Genomic DNA, 11,977 nt, shown 5'->3' on the forward strand with positions numbered 1-11,977 from the left:
GGGAAGGACGAGCAGGGAGCTGGATTTGGGGAGCAGGGCGGGCTCGTCTCGGGCTGAAGTAGCTCGGCTGGGGAACGAGTTTGCTTGTCGAAAACGTCTGCAGAGCTGCAACCGGCGGCTCGGGGTGTAATGGTGAGGGGTCCAGCTATCTGCTTGCTTACGTGGTTGTGGAGAAAGAAGACGCACCACTAATGCGATGTTAGAAGGAAAACATGATAAAGTTACTTCCTTTCGAGTAGAAAGTACTTACCATAGGAATACATCAGGCTGCATGTGTGCTATATGCTTTTGCCAGTATTGCTGTGCTGGTGTGTAAACAGTAGGTTGTGGGTGCTGGTTTGGTCCCCTTGGAAAGGAGCTGGGGGGGCAGGACCAGAAGTTGCGTAAACAGAAGATCAATTTTGCCAGAATAAGCGGTATCCAGACAAAGATTGTAATCTATTGCTGTGAATTAAAGGGGCTATCGGGCAGGTTCATGGGAAAGAAATCCCTTGCTGGTTGGAGACACACAAGCCATGACTTGGGAAATTCCTGAGCTGAAAGCACCTGGACGCTGGGACACAAATATCCTCAGTGCCAGGCTGGGACCACGTTTCCCAAGGCATGGGGACTACTATGTCCACAACGCTTTTTGTGTGTGAGAAGACTGATGCTACGTAGTAGCATGCAGGCAGGTAAATATGCCTCCATTTTCCTTTTAAATTATATTCCTCCTTCTTTTCAAAAGATTGTTTTATTTTAAATTCTAATACTGGACAATACAATCCTGTGTGGATATGACCTTTTATTCTTACCATGCTCTTTTGCCATTTGCCTGGTTCAGGGATAGAACCATCAAACACGCAGGTGAACAAGTACACGATTGCTGTTGGGTTCTAGGCACCAGGCTTGGGACCATGAAAACGTCAGTTGGATGCTGCCCTTAGTAGAGCAGGGAGTGTGGTGTCCTCTCCATCACGGGACTTCTGCTAGGCTAATGAATGCGCAGCCCAGCCTTCTTCTCCAGGTCTTTCTGCCATCTTCCTGGCTGAACCAAACCCGCCCACTATGTGCTCAAGTCTTTATCTGGCTTTGTAAGACAGCTGTCTCGTGCTGTTGGTGGCAACCCACTTTTCTGTGTGCTCTGCTCCCAGCCTCACTGAAACACGAATAATTTGAATGTGTTTCCTGAGAGGCAGGTCTGCTGTGTTGTGATCATAGAAGTATTAATGCAGAAAATTAGTGTAAATTTTTCATCAGAACAAAGTTTAGCAACGTAGTTTTCTTTGCAGTAAAAATCTCAGCAATGCATTTAATTTAGGAAGCTGGGGGGAAGGGAACAAAGCCTTAATAACAGGCTCAGGAAATCCACTGAACTGAAAATAGTTGGAGGATGGGAGAGTCTTAGGGAGAAGCTTATGCTCTTCCTTTTTTCCCCAGGCATTGAAAAGAAAGTATGAGGCTCAAGAGGGGGACACAGAGCAAAGAACCTCCAGTAATGTGTGCTGCTCCAAGAAGCTGTCTAAAGAATGAGTGTATGCCACCCAGAGGTGCAGTCCTTGACAACATGATGAGGACTGAAGTAGACCCTGCAGCAGCCAGGATGCTTCCTCCCTTTTCAGCTTCCTCCTTGCTACATCCCTGGTGACGCAGACTGGCCATCCACTGCTGACTAGCCACAATGCTCAGAGGAGCTTGATGAGGAATTCTGTGACTTGGTGGGGCTTGAGAAAGTAAGGGTATAAATAAAAAGGTGGAAGGAGAAGTACAGGCAGAATTTCTAAAGATGATCTGGGGTGTTTGTTGAAGACAGTACATTGTGGGGAGGTGGATCTTTGTCTGACCCTCTGTGGCCAGTACCCACATGTGCAAGTACCTTGTGGGTATAATAATTGGTAATAACAAAAACAGAAAAGCCTGTCAAGTATAGACGTAGATTAAGATACAAAATGCATTTTTATTTTCACTGTGTTCTCTCTTTACATTTTCATGCACAACTGGGAATAGAGGTTTATCCTAAAAAGTTTACCTGTGAGTAAACTGACATATGTTTATGACATATGACATGACATGTGTTTACGCCAGCATTATGCTTCATGAAAACTGTATGCCTGATTCAGCACAGAGTCTGCCAAAGGAAACTTAGCTCCATATTTTTTAACTAATTCAAAATGAGTGAGTTTGTACTGGTTTCATACTTTGTGTCATCTGGCTACTGTATTTTCAATGTGAGACAAGGTGCCATAACATGTAACATGAAAAAAGTTTTAATGTCTGCTTCCGTGTGTAGATTAAATTTATCTCACACAGGTTTGTCCAGTCTTGGTGTAATATCTAAAATAATTTGTATCTGTGCAAAATAAATACATAAAACTTGGAATTGCTTTTAGACTGATATAGTATCTATTGTTATATTATGAGGGTGCAGTGACTGGAGATATACATAATTTGCCAGAAAAACAGCTATGACTATGAGGAAATAAGTAGTACCTTTTTTTATTAAAATAATTACAAAAGTAGAGTTTTTACATAAGGAGACATTATGAATGTCATAATTACAAGGAAATATTAATTACATTGTGCATCATATTAAATGCCAGAATAGCCAATAATAAGGAAAAAATATCCCATATTTAAAGTAAGTGGGATCCGTCATCACAAGACAGTGGAAATACATGGATAAGGGAGGCATTACAGCATGCATTAGGAGCATGCAGAGACGTGCAGGTGCCTTTGCACTGAGTTAGTTCATGACAAGTCGGGGTTGACCAGGTTTGGTCCAGCACTGCCTTTGATCTAATTATTGCAGAAATACTCTGTCTCTACCCTGCACTTCAAAGCCTTCCATGTTCAAAGTTGGCTTGTTAGCTCCAATGTAGTGCTGGACTCAGACTGGTTCTGTGCATTCATGTGGCACTTCTCTGGGATTAACAAGCCTTTCCTGTAAACAGACTTCTGTCATGTATAGAGCAGAGACATTCAAATGTTTCTGAAGGAGATAATGTGTTATCGCTAGTACTTAACTGAAGCTAATAAGCCTTGTTGGACCTGAGCTGATCATATGCAGAGCTACCCAGCTGTGGCTCTGTACAGATTTTTCCCAAGCTCCAGTTTCCAGGAACACAGTGTTTTGCATGGCATTAGTTCCAGTCTCACACAGCTTATTATGCCAGTTGTGATGCTACGCAAAAGAGGCAAAATTGTGGAGCAGAGCTGCTCTCGAATCTAGCACTTTGCTGGAGCTAAAGATCCCTACCAGACTGAAGCTGGCCTGGCAGGAAGCCATCTTGATGTGCTTGCACTTTTGATGTATCCTGATGTCATCTGCAGCTTGAATAAACCTCCTAGAGATATCACTGATTGGCTGTACAGGATAGGCATAATTAATAGCAACATTTGTGTCAGTTTTGAACCATTATGGTCAAGATGAAAGCTAATGTAGGAACAAGACAAGTCCATATCTGCCATTCTGTGGTTCTGACCCCTTATTTGAAAGCATCTTCTATTATCCAGAGTTAAAGATAATATGTTGGATAAATTAGTTTTGATCCAATATCACCGATTTAATTTTTGTTGCATTCTGTAAGCAATAACCTGCTCAAAAACAATTGTAATATTCAAGTCTAATAGTCCTATCACTAATAGCCTTCTTACACTGATGGAACAGAAAGACAATGCCATGACAAGTTAACCATAGTGGAACTTAGACACTGGGGCTCTTTGAAATGATGGGATTTGTAAAGAGTACTGAGACAAATAGATTGTATGTTGTTTGATCCTACATGTCGTGTAGGTTACGTATTATGTATAATTCACAAGTAATAGATATTATTTATATAATCGTCTATTTATCTTAGCTAATAGCTGCATTATGTTCAGCAGATGGCAATGCAATAACTTAAAAGATTTCTCATTAAAAAAAGAATTTATTAACACCCTATTAACTTTAATAGGAATAATATGGGTTTTGACACATCTAAATTTACCAGGCATACTATTCAAAAGTCATGGTTAACTATTAGCAGGGTAACTAAATATACAGTTACCATTGAAATAATAACTTTGAATATTCCAAACTGCTGAATTTTAAAAGTTCCACTGAATTTCCTTGGTCCTGAATACAAAAATAAAAAGAGTCAGATTTTGACATGCTGAACTGTATGCATGTGTCACTCAGGGCAATCTTGATAATACATTTTGTGTTCAGTACCTGCACTTACTAAATTTTTCACATTGAGAAATAAATCCACATATTTTATTCCTAATATTTGCATGTTTTATAGCCTCTTCTTAGCTTTGGACTAGTGCTAATTTTGTTCATTTGTTAACATAAAAGGGAAGATTTATCATCCCCATATTTCAGTTCTTATCTGTAGGTCATGCTACTTTTCATCTCAGTTATTTATGTGAACGTTTTTCCTTTTAGATGACAACTGGATCACATTCACTTTGGAAATAATGTTGCCTTTGAATGGTTTAGCACAGCACCAAGGTGTTAGGACAGACATACAGATACGTTTTTCTTTCTTCTCCCATAAGTGTCTAAGAGATCTAGGAGATTCTGCTCAAGTGCCAATTTTCTTTTCTTTTTTTAGAAAAAAAGCACTGCGTGTAGTTAGGGTGTATGCACATTCCGTCTCTAAAGACAGTGGCTCAAAAGCAGTTCCACATATTTAAGTTTCCTTGGACCATCTGAGCCATTTAATATTTCCCTCAGCAAATATAGACCGATGAAGGGAAGACTTGCCACCAGTCCTGCAAGCACTCTTTCATGTTTGCAGTGTAAAAACTGTGGTTAAAACTACTAAATTTCATGTGAATAAAATGCACCTGTTTCCTTTATTTGAGCTCCAAAGCTTCTTTTTATATGCAAAATTGCAGAGCTGCAGAGCCTGGGCAGAGCCTATGAAGCCCACTGAAGTCTCTGGAAAGACTCCCACTGACTTCAGCAACCCTGGGATCAGAACATAGGTAACTGTCTTTATTCTGGACCAAGCAGGATTTCCAAATCATTGGAACTCCAAATCATTTTTCTTCCGATTCCTTCCTGTCTCCATTCTGTGAAATGTGGTTGCACAGGACTCAAGACGTTTTACGCCTTAGCTCAACTCTTCAAAAAGATGCAGCAACACTAGTTTTGAACCAGTAGAAATATTCTGCATTACATAACATCAAGCTAAGTATGAAGTGTTGGCACCATTTTAGAGTCTAAGCGATTTCTATGTGACTTTTTAAACAAAAATAAAGCATAGTGTTAGTTCTGAAATCTATGGGAGAAGTAAGCAGAAAAATTGTGAAATGCCAAAAATAGACATTTCAATGGTATTTGGAAAAGGAATCAACAGAACTGGTGTTATATAATCTTACTATTCTTATATTTAAAACTGTTTTTCTAATGCTATTCAGAAAAGTTGCAAAATAGTAGGTGCACACATGGTAGAGAACAACACAGTTCTGCTGATAAAAACTCAGGAAGTTGCAAGAAGTTTAGAAAAATTTCGAAGGGGATCCTGTAATAAACATTAATCAGGAAAGCATTGCAATAATTAATTATATTATTATTGGAAAAGTGATTGAATTGCCAAATGGATTCTCAGTTTGAAAAGCGGTCAGAGTTCTCCCGGTCCTCTTATTTAATATGCTGCATTTTAGAATTAAAACTGTAGTGCTTGATAATATAAAAACAGGACAAATCAACTCACAGAAAAGCCTATGTTTGAATTATTTTCCTGGACTGATTTGTGTCCATGAGAAAATTTTGCAGAGGTTTTGGACAAAACATTGTATCAATTAGTTTCCTGAGAAGGTGATAATTTGCTTACAAATTTGTATTTGCTTCCTAGTACTGAACTGTGAGCATATAAGTAGTGGACACCATACATATGAGGTATAAAAAAGATAATATGTGTGTTCTTAAAATCAAAGGATTTAAGATTACTACAACAGGTGGTCAAAAATATTAGGAGAGGCAAAACCCCAAACCCCACTAAGAGCAAGACAAAAACATTTTTTTGCGAACGTCCAGGAGACTTAGGCTGAATCATCTCAAAATATTTTATATATTTGCAGGGATACATGAAGAGACAAATTAACCCTTTCAGTCAAGTTGGAAGTACTGTCCAATGTCTATGAATATCATGTTCAAGCAAGGATTATGAGAGTAAAATCTTTCCTCCCCCAAGAATTTAGTGACTAGAGAATGAACTCAGAGTATCTTTGTGGTAGCAGTATGGCTGCTATGCACCTTAATGCATGTGAATTATGGGGTCAAGTGTCCTAAATTGGTATCTACATTTATATTTTACTGGTTAATAAGGCCACCTAGATGACAGGTGACACTAGCGCTAGCAGTGAACTTCTCTTGCCTTTTCATTACTACAGTGAAAGCATTCAAGTCCCCCTGATAGTAGAAAAGATAAACCATAACACATTTATGCACACTATTTTAAAACATGATGTTCACAGGGAAAAAATTATATTCTACAAAACCCTTGCAGAACATTAATTGAATTGTTAAATTGTACTATTTGCAATCATCATCATTGAGTCCCGTGGCATTCCCAGGCTCAGAGAACATGGGGAGGTATGAGCTATTTGTAAGCAATTAACTTGCCATGAACTAATGGTGGCAGTTTGTCTGAATGTCTTCATGGAAATGAAGTGTGATAAGGAGACATACTTTCAGAGGATTGGAGTCTCGATTATTTTTGTCTCAGTTACTAGATTTACATGACACAATACAGACTGACAAAATTCTGCTCTTGAGTTATAGCTTAGCGTTCCTGGGAATGCAAAAGTCAAACCTGAGCTCATTATATATGACAGGAATGTAATTTTATTATCTTTATGGGAATACCTGATCAAATATGATACTGAAAAATATAAAAAATACTTTGAAAATTGGGAAGCTCACAAGCTGTCGAAATTGTTACAAAGAGATGCTTCCAACCTTTCTCCCAGGTGACCCCTTTTAAAAAAATAAAAATCATTCTTCCTTCCAGAAACAAAGAATGCAGACCAGACTTATAAGGCTGGAGAATGTATGACATGACTCAGTAGTTTAATAACTCTGAAAGGAGCTGATGGTCATGCTGGATAATTAGTTGAACATGAACTTGTGTAGTTAATGAAAGGAGGATATTGTTGCAATAAGTAAGGTAAAGTAGAATGGATTAGAGGAGGAATAAGGAGTTGAGGACCAAATTAAAACCAAAAAGCCTTTGCTGTATTTGAATCAGTAAGTCTACAGGAAAGTTGTTATGCCACTGACTTAAGGTTTGGATGGTGTATATGGACACTGCTGAGAAGCTAAATGAATTTGCCTTAGCTGAGGCTTCAAAAAGAGGTAGTAAAGAAAAAAAGGCCGAAATAAAATGCCCTCTGTAAAATTTTTTAATAGAAGTTTGGGTTAGTATTTTGATCATAAGCAACAACACTGTCTGATTAGTAAATAAAACATATCCCTGACTATCATCTAGCCCTGATACCAACATACACAACACGATTTACATTCAGGTGGCTAAATTCGGTTACCTCCAAAATACGATGTTCTCATCTAAACAGCCTATTGGGAATAGTGTCTGACTTGTACTGCTCTTATGTCTTGCTTGGCCTTTTTTTTTTTCTTCCTTCACAAATTGTGTTAACCATTTAACAAAAGTGGTGACCACATGCCAGTGCCTGTGCTTGGACCTTAGCACTGCTTAGTTTATCAATATAGACATTGCTTGTTTATTTATACTACCTGCATACTCTGATTTATAGAAATAAATGTGAGTCCAGTTATTGTTAAAAAAAATTAATCTACAGACAACTCTGAAATCAAAACAGAATTATCATAACCATTGCCCTAGACTAATAATCTTGTTACTGCTAATGTGAGCAAACTGTTTGCAAAGCAACTACAAGCCTAGCAAGCAATGAAAGATGGATTTGAATGTGCATTCATGGAAATACAGTTTACAATTACTAGAATGAAATACATCATGTCTAGTGCCTGTTTATGTGTGAAGGACATTAATTTGATTGTTTACTATTTAGTTCTCCTCATAACATATATCAAACAAAATATTGAGCAACTTACGTTCTGTGTATTGAAGGCCCATGATTTTCAAGCATTTAAGAACTTCTTAAACAGCTTTTTTAACTTGGCAAGACATGCTTGGGTTAGCAAACACAATAATATTTGAATAATTTATTTAAACATACACATCCAACCTGTCTTAATTAACAGCATTAGAAATGTTAAAAATAAATGTGTAAAAATGAGTTTTATAAGTAGAAAAGTTGATACAACCTTAAGCTCCTTATATCCTATTTTTTAGAACACAATGCGAAAAATGGAAACTAAAATAGCAGGGCCTGTAGTAATAGCAACAGCTGTCACATATTCATTTTTGTCTCTCTCAAATATTAAAAATGGCTAAATAGAATTGATTAAACTTTTCTTTAGAGCTGCCCTGGAAAAGAAGCAGCTATGACAAATTTCATTCAAAAAATTATATATTTTTTAAATTGAGGCTTATAATGAAGATGATTGGCAATATTATATAGTATTCCTCTTGTGGTACTATGAAATAGAGAGGGGATAGTGAAACTCTACTGCTGCTTGTCATATTAGAACCACAGAAGCCATATGCACTCCAAAAGACTATTGCTCAATATGCCTGTGGTTTACAGGAGCATATGTGTGAGCCTTTTAATTCAGCAATAGAAGACAGATCATAGTGATCATTTCTGTTACACAGAGATATTACTGATCTTTTCTTATTCTGCAGTTTATTTTTGGAAAATAGTTCTTATTTTCAGACAGTCTAAATATTCATTGTGCTAGCATTTAGAAAGCACAACAAATTGTAAGTTAACATCACTGGAATTCAGGGAAGGGACAATGGGAAAAAAAGGGATCTGATCCCCAACATCTTGTTCTGAACATATAGTGTATCATCTCTCATTTATTAAGGCCATGGAAGTTGTAGTACTTAGTAGAGCTGTAACAGTTCAAGTTTAAAAAATCACATACATTATTTTGGCCATGAACAAATGTCAAATACTTAAACATGGTACATAGGCAAAGAGACACTGAAAATTCAAGTTACAATACCATTCTGAAATACTTTATCTGCTGAGACCCATTTGTAAATGTTTAGAATTTTGAATGCTTTTTGTAAAATACAGTAAGAGTCCCTGCAATGTCAAAATCTGTAAGTGTAACTCTGAGAGACAAAAAAAAAAAATCATGAATGATTCCTTATACTTTCATATTTCCATTGCATCTGTACTGTTGGACCCTCTGTTAGGCCATGCTCTACATCTCTGAATTCAGAGAGAATTTAAAGCCCCTTAGAAGTCAAGAAAATTTAGCTTGAGTGAGGCCTTTAGAGTTGTTCCATTTCTTCTGTTTACCTTGAAACCTAGCAAAATAATCTTATAGTTTTGGAGGTTGTTTTTACAGGCTTGCACACAAAAGAGAAATATGAGCCCACTTCTAATATTTTACAAAAGTGATCTAGCAAGGCAGAACAGGAAACTCCATTCTTTCTCTCTAGCAAACTCAATAAATCACTGTCGTTCTACTAAGTTTCAAAGTTTGCTGAAATTGTGAGTTGTAAATGAGCTGGGGCCTGCTTCTTACCTTGGGAAGTTTTTGTAAATGCTAAAATGAATTTCAGAAGAAATAAACCTCTCTATGATATAGTACGAGCCTAATCTGAATTCTGGTGAAACTGCGTGGAGAGAGTCCTCTGCCTTACGCAATGGGAAAGAGGTCACAAATCATATACATCATTTATAGAGCCCATGCTGTACCGGACAGAAGAGTAATTCTTAAAGGAGAAAACAAGCATATGCCCATGTACTTGGGGATAATAGTATTCATTTTCTGTCTGTTATAGAATAGCATTGGTGACAGCCAGGAAAGTGAGGACAGGAAGGACCTGAGACCCTGCTCAGCTGGAGAGATCAGCAACTGCAGAGTCAAAAGAGACATATCAGGGAAAAGAGAGGCCAGGAGCATAATGGATTTTTTCACCAACCTTGTTGTCTTGCTTATTTTTTTCTCATTTTATCTCTTTTCCTTAACACTCTTCATATTGCTCCCTTACCTTAATTATGTGAGTTTTCCATCACAGAGAAGGATTTACATAGATTTCAAGGGAGGAATGAAGATTGTGGAGGCACAAACCTTCATGTCTGAGTGGACGTTGCTCAGGAGGGGATCAGTATTATGCTGGTGTTGCCTTTATCAAATCTATAGTTTCAAATATTAGAAACATTTGTCTGCAACTGGGTCAGTATTTTATTTTCTAAGATTTTATTTTCCAAATATTTTGTAAGCTATCAGGTTTTTTGGGGGTACGGGGTGGGGGGGTGGGGGAGTTAAGCCTTTGCACAAAACATTCAGCCCTGTATATTTGTGCAAAATATGAAATGGATGCCTGGCAGGCAAACATAGAGTACATACTGACACAGTAAACTGGTGATTGCTTTCAAACCATTGCTTTCTACTTCATTGCACATAAATAGGATTCTCCTAACGCCTTTGCTTGAGTTTGATAGGAAGAAAATCACAAGACTTTCATGCAAGAACAGCTGAAAGCAAACTAAGAAGGAGCGTCTTAGAGAAAAAGGGCAGATAGAGCTCCCTGCCATAGCTATGGGCCTTAAGGCACTGGTACTCCTGGTGTGTATGGTCTAAGATACCATTCTTGTGGCAAGCTCCAAAGTATGAATAACTGTAGCCAAGTCTGCATTTGAAAGAACTGCTTGCTATGTCCTGGTGAGGCACTGAAAATAGAAAGCTGACCTGATTATACTGTCAGTGAATGGCTGCATGCTTTTCTATCATAATGAGTGATTTTGTCATTTTGAGATGTTGTGGGTTAACCCCATCAGGCAACTCAGCCCCACACAGCTGCTCCCTTGCTCACTCTACCCCAGTGGGAATGAGGAGAGAATCAGATGGGTAAAAGTGAGAAAACTCATGGGTTAAGATAAAGACAATTTGATAGGTAAAGCCCAAGCTGCATGCTCAAGCAGAGCAAAACAAGGAATTCATTCACTGCTTCCATCGGCAGGCAGATGTTCAGCGATCTCCAGGAAAGCAGAGCTCCATCATGTGTAACAGTGACTTGGGAATACAAACGCCATAACTCTTAAGTGTCCCCTTTCCTCCTTCTTCCCCTGGCTGTTACTGCTGAGCATGACACCATACGGTATGGGATGTCCCTTTGGTCAGTTGGGGTCAGCTGTCCCAGCTGTGTTCCCTCTCAATCTCTTGCCCACACCCAGACTGCTCTCTGGTGGGGCAGTGTAAGGAGCAGAAAAGGCCTTGGTACTGTGTAAGCACTGCTCAGCAATAGCTAAAACATCCCTGTGTTATCAACACAGTTTTGGCCACAAATCTAAAACATAGCACCCTATGCTATGAAGAAAATTACCTCCATCCCAGCCAAAACCAGTACATGAGATTATGTTATTCTAATTCATCATACGACTCAATCCATTGAGAAGGGGGTTCAGTAGCATCCTTGCTAAATGAAGTGTTTACCATAAACATTAGACACCTGTGCGCCTCTGATCTCCTTGATAAAGATCAGAATGTTGACTCCTCCATCTGTGCAGATGCTCAGTCTGGGACTAGTTTGCTAACCAAGGGAAGCAGGTTCTTGTGATGTTCTGTGTGGTCAGACCTTTTCAGTGAATTCTTTTAAAAATATTTTTTGAAAATGTCTTTTAGAAGTTGGTAATATTTGTTGCCACCCAGGGCATAGTCACCATTTTCTTTTTCAGTCACTATTTACCTTGGGAATAGGAAGCCGAGAAAAACATGATTTAATTTTGCTGGTTGGAGGTTCAAATATTGAAGAAAATTGTTGCTTATCTAGTTTTAAAACAACTTCAACCAATAGCAATACATTCATTTTGAGGTGGATCTTCTTTTAAATGTTCTTATCTAAAATAATTTTTAAAAGTATTCCAGAAACAAAGCAGGGGAAAA

At 38.1% G+C, this 11,977-nt stretch overlaps 1 long non-coding RNA gene across 2 annotated transcripts; it reads left to right on the forward strand.

The window, feature by feature from the left end:
• On the forward strand, nt 1-2,359 carry LOC141943360 (uncharacterized). 2 transcript variants are annotated; one of them, XR_012628934.1, is made up of 2 exons: nt 1-132; nt 1,420-2,359. It is a non-coding gene; the product is annotated as an uncharacterized LOC141943360 (long non-coding RNA). The 2 variants fall into 2 exon arrangements; XR_012628935.1 differs by lacking the exon at nt 1-132 and adding an exon at nt 380-674.
• The last annotated feature ends 9,618 nt before the right edge of the window (nt 2,360-11,977 follow it).

The sequence above is a fragment of the Strix uralensis genome, chromosome 1 (assembly GCF_047716275.1).
Source record: "Strix uralensis isolate ZFMK-TIS-50842 chromosome 1, bStrUra1, whole genome shotgun sequence".
NCBI lineage: Eukaryota > Metazoa > Chordata > Aves > Strigiformes > Strigidae > Strix > Strix uralensis.